The sequence below is a fragment of the Macrotis lagotis genome, chromosome 2, assembly GCF_037893015.1.
Source record: "Macrotis lagotis isolate mMagLag1 chromosome 2, bilby.v1.9.chrom.fasta, whole genome shotgun sequence".
NCBI lineage: Eukaryota > Metazoa > Chordata > Mammalia > Peramelemorphia > Peramelidae > Macrotis > Macrotis lagotis.
Window position 1 is genome coordinate 39474283 of NC_133659.1, and position 13623 is coordinate 39487905.

The following is a 13623-nucleotide window of genomic DNA, read 5'->3' on the forward strand; positions in this document are numbered from 1 at the left end:
TTGAGAGAGAAAGAGGGAGATTATTGGGTGGCATTATTATATCTACGTGAGTCTTTATATACATTCTAGGGATTGAGTCCTATCTCTGATTTAGATAACAGAGTGTTAGTAAAGGTGGGAGGAGAGTCTAATTGGCTGAAATCAATGCCCAGTCTTTTGGTATGGCTATTGGACTTGTGGTAGTTAAGAATTGGCCTTGGGTACCCCTGGGTCTGGCCTAGATTCTCAGTCCCTGGTCAGAGGTTCACTGTGCCACAGGATTCAGATCCAGAGGAGAGAAACACCAGTAGCATGTGACTGAATCAGTTCAGGGTGACTATTGTTTATAACTGACTGGCCAGGATATTTGCCTGGGGAGTAGCAAATGTCTGGACTTGTCCAGAAGTGGGGCACATAATATTCTGGACTGCACAATGTAGAGATAGGTGGCTTCAGACTCATGTGAGATTAATGATGATACCTGGATCCCTTGTAAAGATAAGCACACTTGGCCATTTGTTAAGGGAAACTGATTATGAGTTAGTATGGACTTGCAAGGAAAGTGCTGAAATGGCCATTTGCAAGAGAAAAAAAATTTAAGGAACATCACTAGCTATTCTTGGGGTGGATCCAATTGTACAAAATCAGGAATTTAGTTTGATTATTTTTGGAGCCAGGTAGACCTTCCTAAAGACATTTTGTATAAAAACCTCCAGTGGAAGGAGGTACAGCAGCTTTGGAAATGTACCTGTTATCATGATGATACAGCGCCCCTTGAAATGAAAGAGGAACAGCATTATCCATTTATTGGAAAATATTCCTGGAAGACCAACTAGCACTAGAGGGACATTATTGAATTTGTAGGACTACTGCCTATACCCAGTTGTCCAAAGAGTTGGTCAGGGAGTTGTTACCTAGATTTAAGGGCCTAATTACAAATTTGAATACATCTCATTACAATAAAAAAAGGAGGCATTAAAAAAAAAGAGGAGGGATTGAGTGGGATATAGTCTGAGATTTCTTCAGTAGAGTATTATATATGGAAGAATAGTTAATTATGTGCCCCTCCCTCCCTTGACAAAGAAACTTCTGAGATGTTGATGAAAAGTCAACTGACCCCACCTTATCTGTTGAAGTCCAGATGACCATTCAATTCCTGGGGCTGAAAAGATAATCTGGTTTCAGTTTGAATTTTATGCTCTTTTGTCTTAGATTAGTTTATGCATCTAGATTCTAAAACCTCATCCCTCATTAAGGAGGGAGGGTCAGTGGTGGGTGGGGATCAAATTAGGATAAATGTGATTCTTGGGTCTTTTACTTTTGCCTCAATCTCTGTAATTGATTGGGGCCTGTTTCTCGAAAAATGAATAAAGCTTTTTCTTTATACCTTGAGAGATCTCTGAAATTTATTTAAGTGGCAATTGTCCCACACAGAAGCAAAGTGGGGAGGGGCATTTTGCTTCATCACAAACCAATGTTATATAAAGTTTAGATTGTCTTCAGAAATCTGATAAAAGAGAATCAATAGGAGCTCGGAAGAGTCACTGAGGATTTGAAGTAGGATTTGAACTCAGATCCTCCTGTTTCTAAGCTGAGGCCTGTAGATGATCATTATGCCACCTAGCTGCTTTAAAAATTAGATGAGTAAATAATAGGAATAGATTTAAAAGATTTAGAAGTCAATATAGTTATTTCAAATATATATATAATTATGCATATATATAATATACATATCAGTGATATGAAAATTATTATTATGCTAATAGCTAGCAGTGATGTAGCAATTTCAGGTTGACAAAACACAGGACGTACATTCTTTCATTTGATCCCCACAAGAAGCTGGGGAGTTAGATGCTCTAATTTTAGAGAGGAATGTAAAGTAAGTGACTTGGCCAGAGTCACAAAGCTGGTAACAATGAAGTGAAATCAATGCTTCTACCCTCCAAGACTAGGACCCTTACTGACTGCTAGCCAGGTGCCTTTAGGATTGATAAGCCAACTAGATGGGGGGGGGTAGCAATGAAATGAGAAATTGGTGTGGACCCAGAGTCCCTGAATCCAAGTCTAGGCTCTACCATTATCTGTCTCTCTGACTGTGCAAGAGTCACCTGACTTTTCTGTTCCTTTATTGTCAAAATGAAAGACTTGATCTGGATGACCTCTGAGGTCTCTTTGAAAACAAAATCTGCTATGTAAAAAGGGAGAAAACAAGGGTTAAAGAATGCCATTAAACATTACAAAAACTGGATAGTAACTTGTTGATGAATGGAGACAAATCCATATCCACTCAATTTCAAATGGATTGATGATCTAAACATTTTTGAAAATCATACCATAAGACTTGTTTTATACAACTATGGACAGGAAAAATTTCTTAAGGAACCACATCTTAAAGGAAATTATGAGGTCAAATGATCAACCAGATACAGGACATTTACTCTGATCTCCACAACCACCAAAACAGAAACTATGCATCAAAGATACAGTAACTTCAACTTTCTCCATGGTCTAAGATGCCTAGAATCGAAGGAAAGACAAATACACACAATCCATATTTTTTTAACAACATAAGCTGACACTTTGAGTTCCCCTCCCCCATATCCCATTTTGCTGCCAAACTATGAGTCTTCATGAGCTGGCAAAAGTCCAACACAGGGTCTCTCCCAAATACAACCCCACAGTCCATTTCCCCTTCCCTCCTTCCAGGGACATGGAGATCCAGGATCCAGGCTGTGGAACTTTGCTCAGGTCTTGAGAGATAGACAAGGTTGGGCAGCATTCCAGGTTCTAGAAGCTTTCAGGGGCCCAACTCCAATTCAGGAACAGGTTGACAGACAGAACCATGATATCAGGGGTGCTTCAAAAGATCTAAAAAGGCCCTTTACAAGCAATGTCTCCACTTCCTTTCCTCACATTCTCTTCTTTAATTTAAATTCTGGATTCTGCCCTCATCATTCAACTGAAAATGTTCTCTCCAAAGCTGTTGATGATTTCTTTTTTTTTTCAAGTTAAATGGGGTTAAGTGGCTCAAGGCCACACGGCTAGGTAATTATTAAGTGTCTGAGACCATATTTGAACCCAGATACTCCTGACTCCAGGGCCGGTGCTCTATCCGCTGTGCCACCTAGCCGCCCCTCAATGATTTCTTAATCAACAAATCTAAAAACCTTTTCTCAGGTCTCATCAATAAAATCCCCTCTGCAATTTTTTTAATCTTACTCATGTATTAATAAATTAGCTATCAATATGCTAAGCACAGGGAATGCTTAGAAAACCAAGACAATGTCTGATCTTAAGGAGTTCGCTCTAATAGGGACACAGAATGCACAGAATGCTTTAGATGCAAATAAGATGGAAAACTCCATGTTTTGAGGTAGAGCCAGCATAGTAGAGTGGCTACATGGTATCTCTAAACCTTAATCTGTAGAGGTAAAATATTACCTCTAGGATCAAATAATAGAATCCTTTCTTTGGTGTTCAAAGTCCTTCAGAGAGACATGCTCAAACACAATTACAAATAACCAAGAAATGGGCTGATTCATAGAATCAAAGCAGTTTCAGTTTCCATTTAATTCAAAGTTTACAGGAAACAAAGTAAAAATTGTCGTTATGTGATGTCATAAATCCTGCACCAAAAAGGGATGGGGAACTGGATAGTGGTGTCATGTTCAGGAAATGTAGGAAGCAAGGATCTAGAGGGCCTTTGGACTTGATGCAGATACAAAGAGATTTTGTAGAGCTAGGATACTTTCTGGCATTTTTTCTGATTTCTTAAGTAGAGAGCAATGTATAATGTTTTTTCATATTTCATTTATTTTTCCATTAAGAATTAGTATTGTGGGTAAGCTATGTGGCACAGTGGATAGAGCACCGGCCCTGGAGTCAGGAGAACCTGAGTTCAAATATGGCCTCAGACACTTAATAATTACCTATCTGGGTGACTTTGGGCAAGTCACTTAACTGAACTGCTTTGCAAAACAAAAAAAGAATTAGCAGTGTTATGGGGAGCAAATGAGATAGTATTTATAAAGGGCTTTGCAAATCTTAAAGCACTATAGAAATGCCCTCTTCCCTACCCTACCAACCATTTGGGGGAAAAAAGAAAAGCTAAATGCACTTAATGCACAAAAAAAATTCCATATTGAAAAGATCCAAAAATATATTTATAATTCCGTATTTTGAACTCAACACCTCTTTTGGAGAGTAACTTACATTTTTCATAACTAGTCCTATGGAATCCTGACAGGTTCATTACTCTATACATTTCAGTTCTTAAGGATTTCTTTCTTTTCTTCTATCTTTCATTTTTTCCTTCTTTCTTTTTTGTTCTTAAGGATTTCAAAGTTGCTTGTCTCTACTTTGCTATTATTGCATAATTTACTGACATTATTTCTTCTTGATTCACTATGCATCAGTTTATACTGATCTTCTCAGGTTTCTCTACAATCTTGCCTCCTGTCATTTCTTACAACAGAACAACATTGCATTCAAAGACAATAATTTCTTTAACCATTCCCCAGTGATTGTCACCTCATGAGTTTCTAATTCTTTATCACCACAAAAAAAGAGCTGCTATACATATTTTTGTACATATCAGGCCCTTTCCTCTTTCTGTGATTTCTTTGGGTCTTAGACTAGGTTGCATTCACCAATTTTCACTTCCACATTAACTTCCTAATTGATTTTGATTCCTCATACTATTCCTTCCTTTAATCTATCCTCCCAGTCATTTCCAAAGGAATTTCTTTTTGTTAATTAATAAAATTACTGATATTAAACACATTAAAAATCAACCAAGAGGGATGGCTAGGTGGCACAGTAGATAGAGCACCAACCTTGGAGTCAGGAGTACCTGGGTTCAAATCCGACCTCAGACACTTAATAATTACCTAGCCGCGCGCCTTGGGCAAGCCATTTAGCCTCATTGCCTTGAAAAATCTAAAAAAGAAGCAACCAAGAAACTTCAAATATTCACTGCCCTATATGGAATTTTATCATCTTAACTCTGGAGGACACTTCCAAGTGTGTTGCAATCTTCAGATATAGTCTATGCTATAATAGAGTTTTCAGTTAACCTCTGTATCTTAGCTAAGTTAATCTTCTTCATGAAAGTAAAATCATTGTAGCATTGGCAAAAGGGGGTAATTTACTTACCTATTTTACCTACACTTAATTCTCTTAACTCTTTTTGATCTTGCTGCTATTGCCCTCATCAATGAAGAATAAAGATACCAGGAATACTTACATCACCCCTGATTTTATTATAAAATGTTTGTGCCAGGATTTCATTAGATAGTATTTACTCTATTAAAGAAAGATTTAGTTATGCCTATTATTTCTACAGGTCTTAAAAATAGCCACTTGATTTTTTCAAAAACTTCACAATAAAAAATTACATGGTTTATCATTTATATTATCAACATTTATTATATTAATAATCTTTCTCGTGCTGTTTTGATATAAATAAAATCTGTTAGAGTATATAATGTTTCTAATCTCTTATTGCAACCTACTTAATAATATTGTTTTTAAAAGGTTTGTGACAATGTTTATTGGGGATATTCATTCAAAGTTTTCTTTGCTTTGTCTCTCCCTAATTTAGGTATCAAGATGACATTTGTATCTTACAAAAAAATTAGAGGAATGCCATCATATTTTTGAAAACAGTTTATATAGCATTGGGATTGTATTCTTTGAATATTTGATAGAATTCATTTGGAAATCAATCTGGAGCTCAATTTTGGAAGATGTTACTGATACTTCATAAGAACTATCTCATTATTAGGGCAGTTTATATATATATATATATATACATATATATATATGTATGTATATATATACATATATATAGACAGAGGGCACAGGTATGAGTTGAATATAAAGGGATGATACTTAAAAATAAAATTAAGGGTGAGAGAAGAAGGTAGTGAGGGAAAGTAAATGGGAAAGTTAGAGCAGGTTAAGTTATCTCACATAAAAGAGGCAAGAAAACCTTTTTACAATGATGAGGAAGAACAGGGAAATGAGAGATGATGTGTGAACCTTACTCTCATCAGAACTGACTCAAATAAGGAATAACACACATACTCCATTAGGTACAGTAATCTATCTTCTCTGACCAAAAAAAAAATATAAGGGGAAGGGAATAACAAAAGAGGGAAGAAGAGTAATAGGAGGAGGGCAGATTAGAGAAGGAGGTAGTCAGAAGTAAAACACTTTTGAGGAAAGATAAAAGGAGAAAAGAAATAGATTAAACAGGGAGAAATAGGAAGGGAGGGAAGCATTTTTGGCAATAGTATTTGAGGGAAAAAAATTGAAACGTTTCTCAACTGGAGATTGTTTATGTTTGTGTGTGTGTGTGTGTGTGTGTGTGTGTGTGTGTGTGTGTGTGTGCTGGGTAAAACACACACACAAAAATAAAAAGCTTGCTACAGAAATATATCAAATAAAACTGTATATACTCTTTGATTCAGCAATAACACTTTTAGGTCTGCTTCCTAAGTGATGAGGGAAAAAGGAAAACAACTTATATGATGTAAAATACTTATAGCACCTCTCCTTGTAGTGACAAAGAACTGAAAATTGAGAGGATGCCTGTCAATTGAGGAGAGGTCAAATAAGAACTGTGCTGCAAGAAATCATGACCTTGATGATTTTATAAAAACATGGGAAAACTTATATGAAATAATGAAGTGTGAGATAAGCAGAACCAATAGAACATTATATATATAGTAATAACAATATTGCTCAAAGAACAACTAAAGAAAACTAAGTTATTCTAAAATCAAATACAAAGGACCCAGGAAGAAAGATGCTATACATCACCAAAGAAGTAGACAAGTAGAAGAAGGCATAGAGTGTGTATTTGTGTGTGTGTGTGTGTGTGTGTGTGTGTGTGTATGTTTTACAGAAACCCAACAATTCAAGAAGACTTACCATTGTAAAAAGATCTAACATTATATGCTTCATTCCATACTGTTAGACACCACCTCTACAAAGAAATTGGGGCAGAGGGAAAGTGTCTTTTCTTATTTTTCATTTGTGATCAATTTGATCGTTATAATTTTGCAGAAATTTCTCAGTAATCAGTCGTGATTCCTTTGTTACTTTCCTCCTTCAAGTCACAACAATAATCGGACCTTCTACAGAAAAACTTGACTAATCCCTCTTAATTTTAATGCCTCCCCTCAATTAATTATCCCCTATAAATGCTGTTCAAAGGAGGGTAAAACATACACACACATATACACACACACACACACAGACACAAAGTGTTTGATATAGAAATGAAACAGATTTAATAGGGAAATCATTTGGAATGGGAATTAAGAGGAAAAGGAAAAGGAACATTCACAGGCAAAATATATATCCGCTTTTTGTTAATCTGGAAAATAAGGATGAGCTCCGAGGTTATTTCAGCAACGAACATTTATTAAGTGCTTACTGAGTTACTATTATATGCAACAGGGATACAAAAGAAAAGGTCAAGATCAAATTTTGTTCCTGACCCCAAAGAGCTCATAATCTAATTAGGGAGACAATAACAAATATATTATAAATAGGAAAAATAGGAAAGGACTTTTACAATGCCTAAATTCTAAGATTCTATGGATGAAATCTCCAGTTAATACAATAAATATATTTTTTCTACTTATGTGTAATCATCAAAGCTAGGAACCCCAGAAAATTTAAGGTTCACACCATGCCAGAACACACAGGCAGAGAATTCTAAACTGTTAATTCTTAAAGGTATTCAATTTCTGTTTGATCTAATCTCATCTCTACATATTTAAAAGTTAAGTAATTGGAGCAGCTAGGTGGCACAGTGTCGATAGAGCACTGGCCCTGGAATTAGGAGGACCTGAGTTCAAATCTGGCCTCAGACACTTGATAAGTTCCTAGCTATGTGACCTTAGGCAAGTCACTTAACCCCACTGCCTTGTCAAAAAAAAGTTAAGTAATTTAAATTTCCAGAATTTACAAATAACTGCTTTCTCATCCCTTTTTCCTTCCCCAAGTATTTTTTTCTAAATAATCATAAAAGCTGTTATTTAAAGAGAGTTTTAAAGTTAGTATTTTACATGTATTATCTCATTTAATCTTTGTAGCAAGTTTATTATTCCCATTTTACAGATTAGAACATTGAGACAGAATTTAAGACTTGCCCATGACCACACACACCTGCTAAGTGTCTGGGTAACAATATGATATCAAATCTACTTGATTCAACACTAAAGGTACTTCGCCACCTAGTGGTCGCTAAAAGGGGCATATATTTTAAGTAAAACTCAAATCTATGCTGAAGAAAGATAGGGTTTGCATAGTGCAGACCAAACTAGGAAAAAATAGAAAGACAGTCGGGGTTCTGTGAAACACACACACACACACACACACACACACACACACACACAAACAAACACATAATCTATGCCTTCTGCTTATCCACTTCTTTGGTGATGTATAGCACCTTTCTTCCCGGGTCCTTTGTAGTTGATTTCAGAATAACTTAGTTTTTTTTAGTTGTTCTTTGACCAATATTGTTATTACTACAGATAATGTTCTATTGGTTCTGCTTATCTCATTCTTCATTATTTCATGATTTCATGATTTTTATTGCACTTAATTTTAAAAATTCAAAATCCATTTTTTGAATAAATTTAACAAAATTACAGAATCACAGAATTTGGAATTTGGAAGGTACCTCAACAGCCTTCTAGCCCTAACTCCCCACAAGAGGACATTCTACTCTAAAACATACATGACTGGCAACCATTCAGTCTCAGTATAGAGCTACCAGGAAAAGACCCACTCTCCCAAAGGTTCCCAGGAAGCTCATCCTACATGGATCCACCATTCATAGGCAGGAGGCATTTCCTAAGGCCTTATGTAATTCCCCTGTGTGGGATAAAATCTCAATTAAAAAAATATAGATACTCTTCTAAGCAAAAAAAAAAAAACACATATTTTGGTATTTCTTGAGAAAAGTATGCACTCCAAGTATCACAAAGGTAGTGAAGATCAAGGAGCTGCCCCGAATTGACAGTCAAGCAAGATTATATGGCCTACCATGATTCCCTCCTCCTTCCTATGCTCCCTCTCTCTCCACTCATTGGTTAGTCTTCAGAGTTACATTCTACTTGTGAAAATCTACCCCAGCAACAAAGAAAAGAATGAAAGGTTTTCATAAAATATTACCTCGCCATCAGATGGTGAGAATAATCCTCAGGATTATAATTATCTCATTGAAGTCTTGAAATGCAAGATCTAGAAACAGTCTACATATCATCAAACAAGAGGAGTCTCATGAGCTTCTTTGGAATAGAAGATTTTTCTCATGGGAATAGTCTACTGTTCTCCCAGTTAAGATAGTTTTATCATTGAATAGGTGACTAACTAAAAATGCAAGGTCTCTCTGGAAAAATCACTGCCCCCCCCCAACAGAATTGGGAGGGTGCGTGGCTTGGAATGTAAGCTCTCTCTCCCTCTTTCTTCTAAGAATAGTCTAAGAGTAATAGTATGTCTTTATTTTAATGAGGTTTAACCCTAAGAGGACTTCACTAGGAATATTGATTCTTAAGTGGGAGTATGCCACTCACACCTTCCATGGAATTTACTTCCATTTCTCTTGATTCTCCCTCTGAAAACAAACAGAACAAATGCAATGCCCCATATTTCTTTCCAACTCTTCTCTTCTCTAGGCTAGTAAATGTATAGTTCCTTAACACAAGCATTTAAATTAAGTATGCATATGTCTCTATTCAAAATTATTTGAGTGTTCTCTTTTCAGCAGCCCATTATCTAGGATTTGGAATGATACAGGGTAGATTAGTATGACTCCTGCACAGAATTATTTGTATAAGGGAATTATGGTTATAAAGCTAAATAAAACATTAGTTTCAAAAATAGAAATAAATTCACTATGTGTCCCTTTTCTAGAAACCTCTGTTTCTCTAGCTTCCTTTAAGACTCAGTTTGAGTATCTCCTTCTGCAAGAGATCTTTCCAAAACACACTAATTCCTTGCTTCTTTCCCTCATTCCTTCTCATCCATCTTCTCTATAAATTTATATTTATGTCTATTTGTATATACACAGAGACATATATGCTACGTAATAGCTATAAGTGAACTTTGTAACTAATTATTTATAACATCTTCCCCATTTTAATGTATATTCTCTTTCAAGTCATATACTATGAGGAGGGTGAAGACTCCCTTTGAAATCCATTAAAAAGGAGTAATGATTTAGAGCATTTTTTCATATGGCTATGGATTGCTTTGATCTCCTCATCTGTAAATTGCCTTTGCATATCCTTTGACCATTTGTCAATTGGGGAATGGCTTTTTGTTTTAAAAAATATGACTCAGTTCTCTGTATATTTAAGAAATGAGTTCTTTGTCAGAATCATTAGTTGTAAAGATTGTTTCCCAATTTACTACTTTTCTTTTTATCTTGATTACATTGGTTTTATCTGTGCAAAAACTTTTTAATTTAATGTAATCAAAATCATCTAATTGGTTTTTAGTGATGTTCTCCAACTCTTCCTTAGTCATAAACTGTTCCCCTTTCCATAAATCTTACAGGTAGACTAGTCCTTGATCTTCTAATTTGCTTATAGTATTGTTTTTTTATGTCTATGTCCTGTAACCATTTGGATCTTATCTTGGTAAAGGGTGTGAGGTGTTGGTCTAATCTAAGTTTCTTCCATACTAACTTCCAATTATCCCAGCAGTTTTTATCAAAGAGGGAGTTTTTATCCTGGTGGCCTGACTCTTTGGGTTTATCAAACAGCAGATTACTATAATCCTCTCCTGCTTTTACACCTAGTCTATTCCACTGGTCCACCACTCTATTTCTTAGCCAATACCAAACAGTTTTGATGACTGATGCTTTATAATATAATTTTAGATCAGGTAGTGCTAAGCCACCTTCGTTTGCATTTTTTTTTCATTAAGCTCCTGGCAATTCTTGACTTTTTATTTCTCCATATGAATTTACTTACAATTTTTTCTAGCTCATTAAAGTAATTTTTTGGAATTTTGATTGGTAGGGCACTAAACAGATAGTTTAGTTTTGGTAGAATTGTCATTTTTATTATATTAGCTCTCCCTATCCATGAGCAGTTGATATTTGCCCAGTTATTTAAATCTGATTTAATTTGTGTGAGAAGTGTTTTATAATTGTTTTCAAAAAGATTCTGAGTCTGTCTTGGCAAATAGACTCCCAAGTATTTTACACTGTCTGAGGTTACTTTGAATGGAATTTCTCTTTCTAGCTCTTCCTGCTGTTTCTTGCTAGTCATATATAGGAAAGTTGAGGATTTATGGGGTTTATTTTATAACCTGCAACTTTGCAAATGGTCAAAAGATATGCAAAGGCAATTTACAGATGAGGAGATCAAAGCAATCCATAGCCATATGAAAAAATGCTCTAAATCATTAATTATTAGAGAAATGCAAATTAAAGCTTCGCTGAGGTACCACCTCACACCTCTCAGATTGGCCAGTATGACCAGGAAGGATAATGATCATTGTTGGAAGGGATGTGGGAAATCTGGGACACTATTACACTGTTGGTGGAGCTGTGAACTCATCCAACCCTTCTGGAGAGCTATTTGGAACTATGCCCAAAGGGCAACAAAAATGTGCATACCCTTTGACCCAGCAATACCACTACTGGGTCTATACCCTGAAGAGATGAGGAAAAAGGGTAAAAACATTACTTTTACAAAAATATTTATAGCAGCCCTGTTTGTGGTGGCAAAGAATTGGAAATCCAGTAAATGTCCTTCAATTGGGGAATGGTTTAGCAAATTGTGGTATATGTATGTCATGGAACACTGTTGTTCTATTAGAAACAAGGAGGGAAGGGATTTCAGGGAAACCTGGAGGGATTTGCATGAACTGATGCTGAGTGAGATGAGCAGAACCAGAAAAACACTGTACACCCTAACAGCAACATGGGAGTGATGTTCAACCTTGAAGGACTTGCTCATTCCATCAGCGCAACAATTGGGAACAATTTTTGGCTGTCTGCAAAGGAGAGTACCATCTGTATCCAGATAAGGAGCTGTGGAGTTTGAACAAAGTACAAAGACTATTCCCTTTAATTCGGAAAAAAAAAAAACAGATGTCTTATGGTTTGATCTTTTTACCTCTGAGAATTCTGTTCTCTTTAAGGATATGATTTCTCTCTCATCACACCCAATTTGGATGGAGGTACAACATGGAAACAAAGTAAAGACTGACAGAGTGCTATCTGTGGGGAGGGAGGGAAGCAAGATTGGGGGAAAAGTGTAAAACTCAAATAATATCTTTAATAATTTTTTTTTAAAAAAAGGAGTAATGGCCCCAGCCAATCACAAAACTGGGAGAGTTTTCCTAATCCATTCCAGAGATGACAAACCCAAGATTAGAACAATCCAGTTCTCAACTGGTTAAGAGTAACCTAGAGAAATTGACCTAATGCAACTGAGTTTGCACAATTAGGTATTTAATATTATAATTATATTTAATATTATGCCACACACACCCCCTGTGATGATTGGGGTTCATCAGCAAAACATGTCATATTATGGGGGGAGGATAATATGAGGGCAGTTATGAGATAGGTGGACCTCTTAAGCTGTAATTCAGATTCTGAGAGCCTATGAAAATCCAGTGGGAGGGGAAAGAGTTTCTAAAGACTATGTAACACCTGATGAAATTACCCTACCTTGTGTCTCATGAACAAGGTGAGGCACCCATATCCTGCAGAATTCATGAATAAAGTGTTCAATTTTGTCCCACTCCAGAAGATTACTTTCATTTATAGATAATATATAACCTGTGGCAAAAAAATAAGAAGCACTGATTTTTGTCATTCTTTGAATTCCAAACTCTTAAGACTGTACCTACATTTTGTTGCTCATTTCATTTAAACTTTGTTCTAGAAATCAGCCAACATCTTCTTAACCAAATGGTCTTTTCTCAACTCTGTCTTGCTCTTATATGCCTTAATTTAGTTGGAAATTTCATAGTTGCTATATTTCTTTTAAATAATTTCCAAGAAATAAACAGCCCATTCTCAGTGACCACCTTCTTCACTAGGTATTCATTGCCTAATAGCATCTACTCCCCCTTCCCCCCAAAAAAATTATTGTGATAAAAAAATGCAATAATACTTGTTAAGTAATTTGAAATGCTTAAAGTATTACATGTTTCTTATTCTTGTCATCTTTTTTTTAAATGTTTCTTTATTAAATCACTCCTTAATTTTAATTAAAAGCAGTGAAAAAACACAACATATGTCTATAAGGTCTTTAATTTCTTGTGTAGGGCTTTGTACTCCTTAATGATACTTTTGAATTCCTTTTTTCAGTGTAATCTGTTACCCTGGGAATCACCAGAAACCAAAGTGAGCTATGTATGCTATGCCAGGGTCTACTGCCTTTAAAACCTGTCTTATTGGTAACTTACCTTCTCTATTTATCTCTCAATAAATGATCATTCAGAAGTACACTTTCAAAAGAAAAAGCAGATGACTACAAATATAACTCTGCCACATACTACTACACGTGTGACCTTTGGTAAATCACATAACTCATTAGAGTCAGAATATTCCCATCTGAAAAAAAAAGTGGTGGACTAGAAGATCCCTAAGTTCCC

General features: G+C 35.7%; 1 pseudogene; it reads right to left on the reverse strand.

Moving 5' to 3' along the window:
* LOC141512643 (guanylate-binding protein 1-like) overlaps window positions 1-12778 on the reverse strand; it is a 135632-nt pseudogene extending 122854 nt beyond the window's left edge.
* Window positions 12779-13623: the final 845 nt, after the last annotated feature.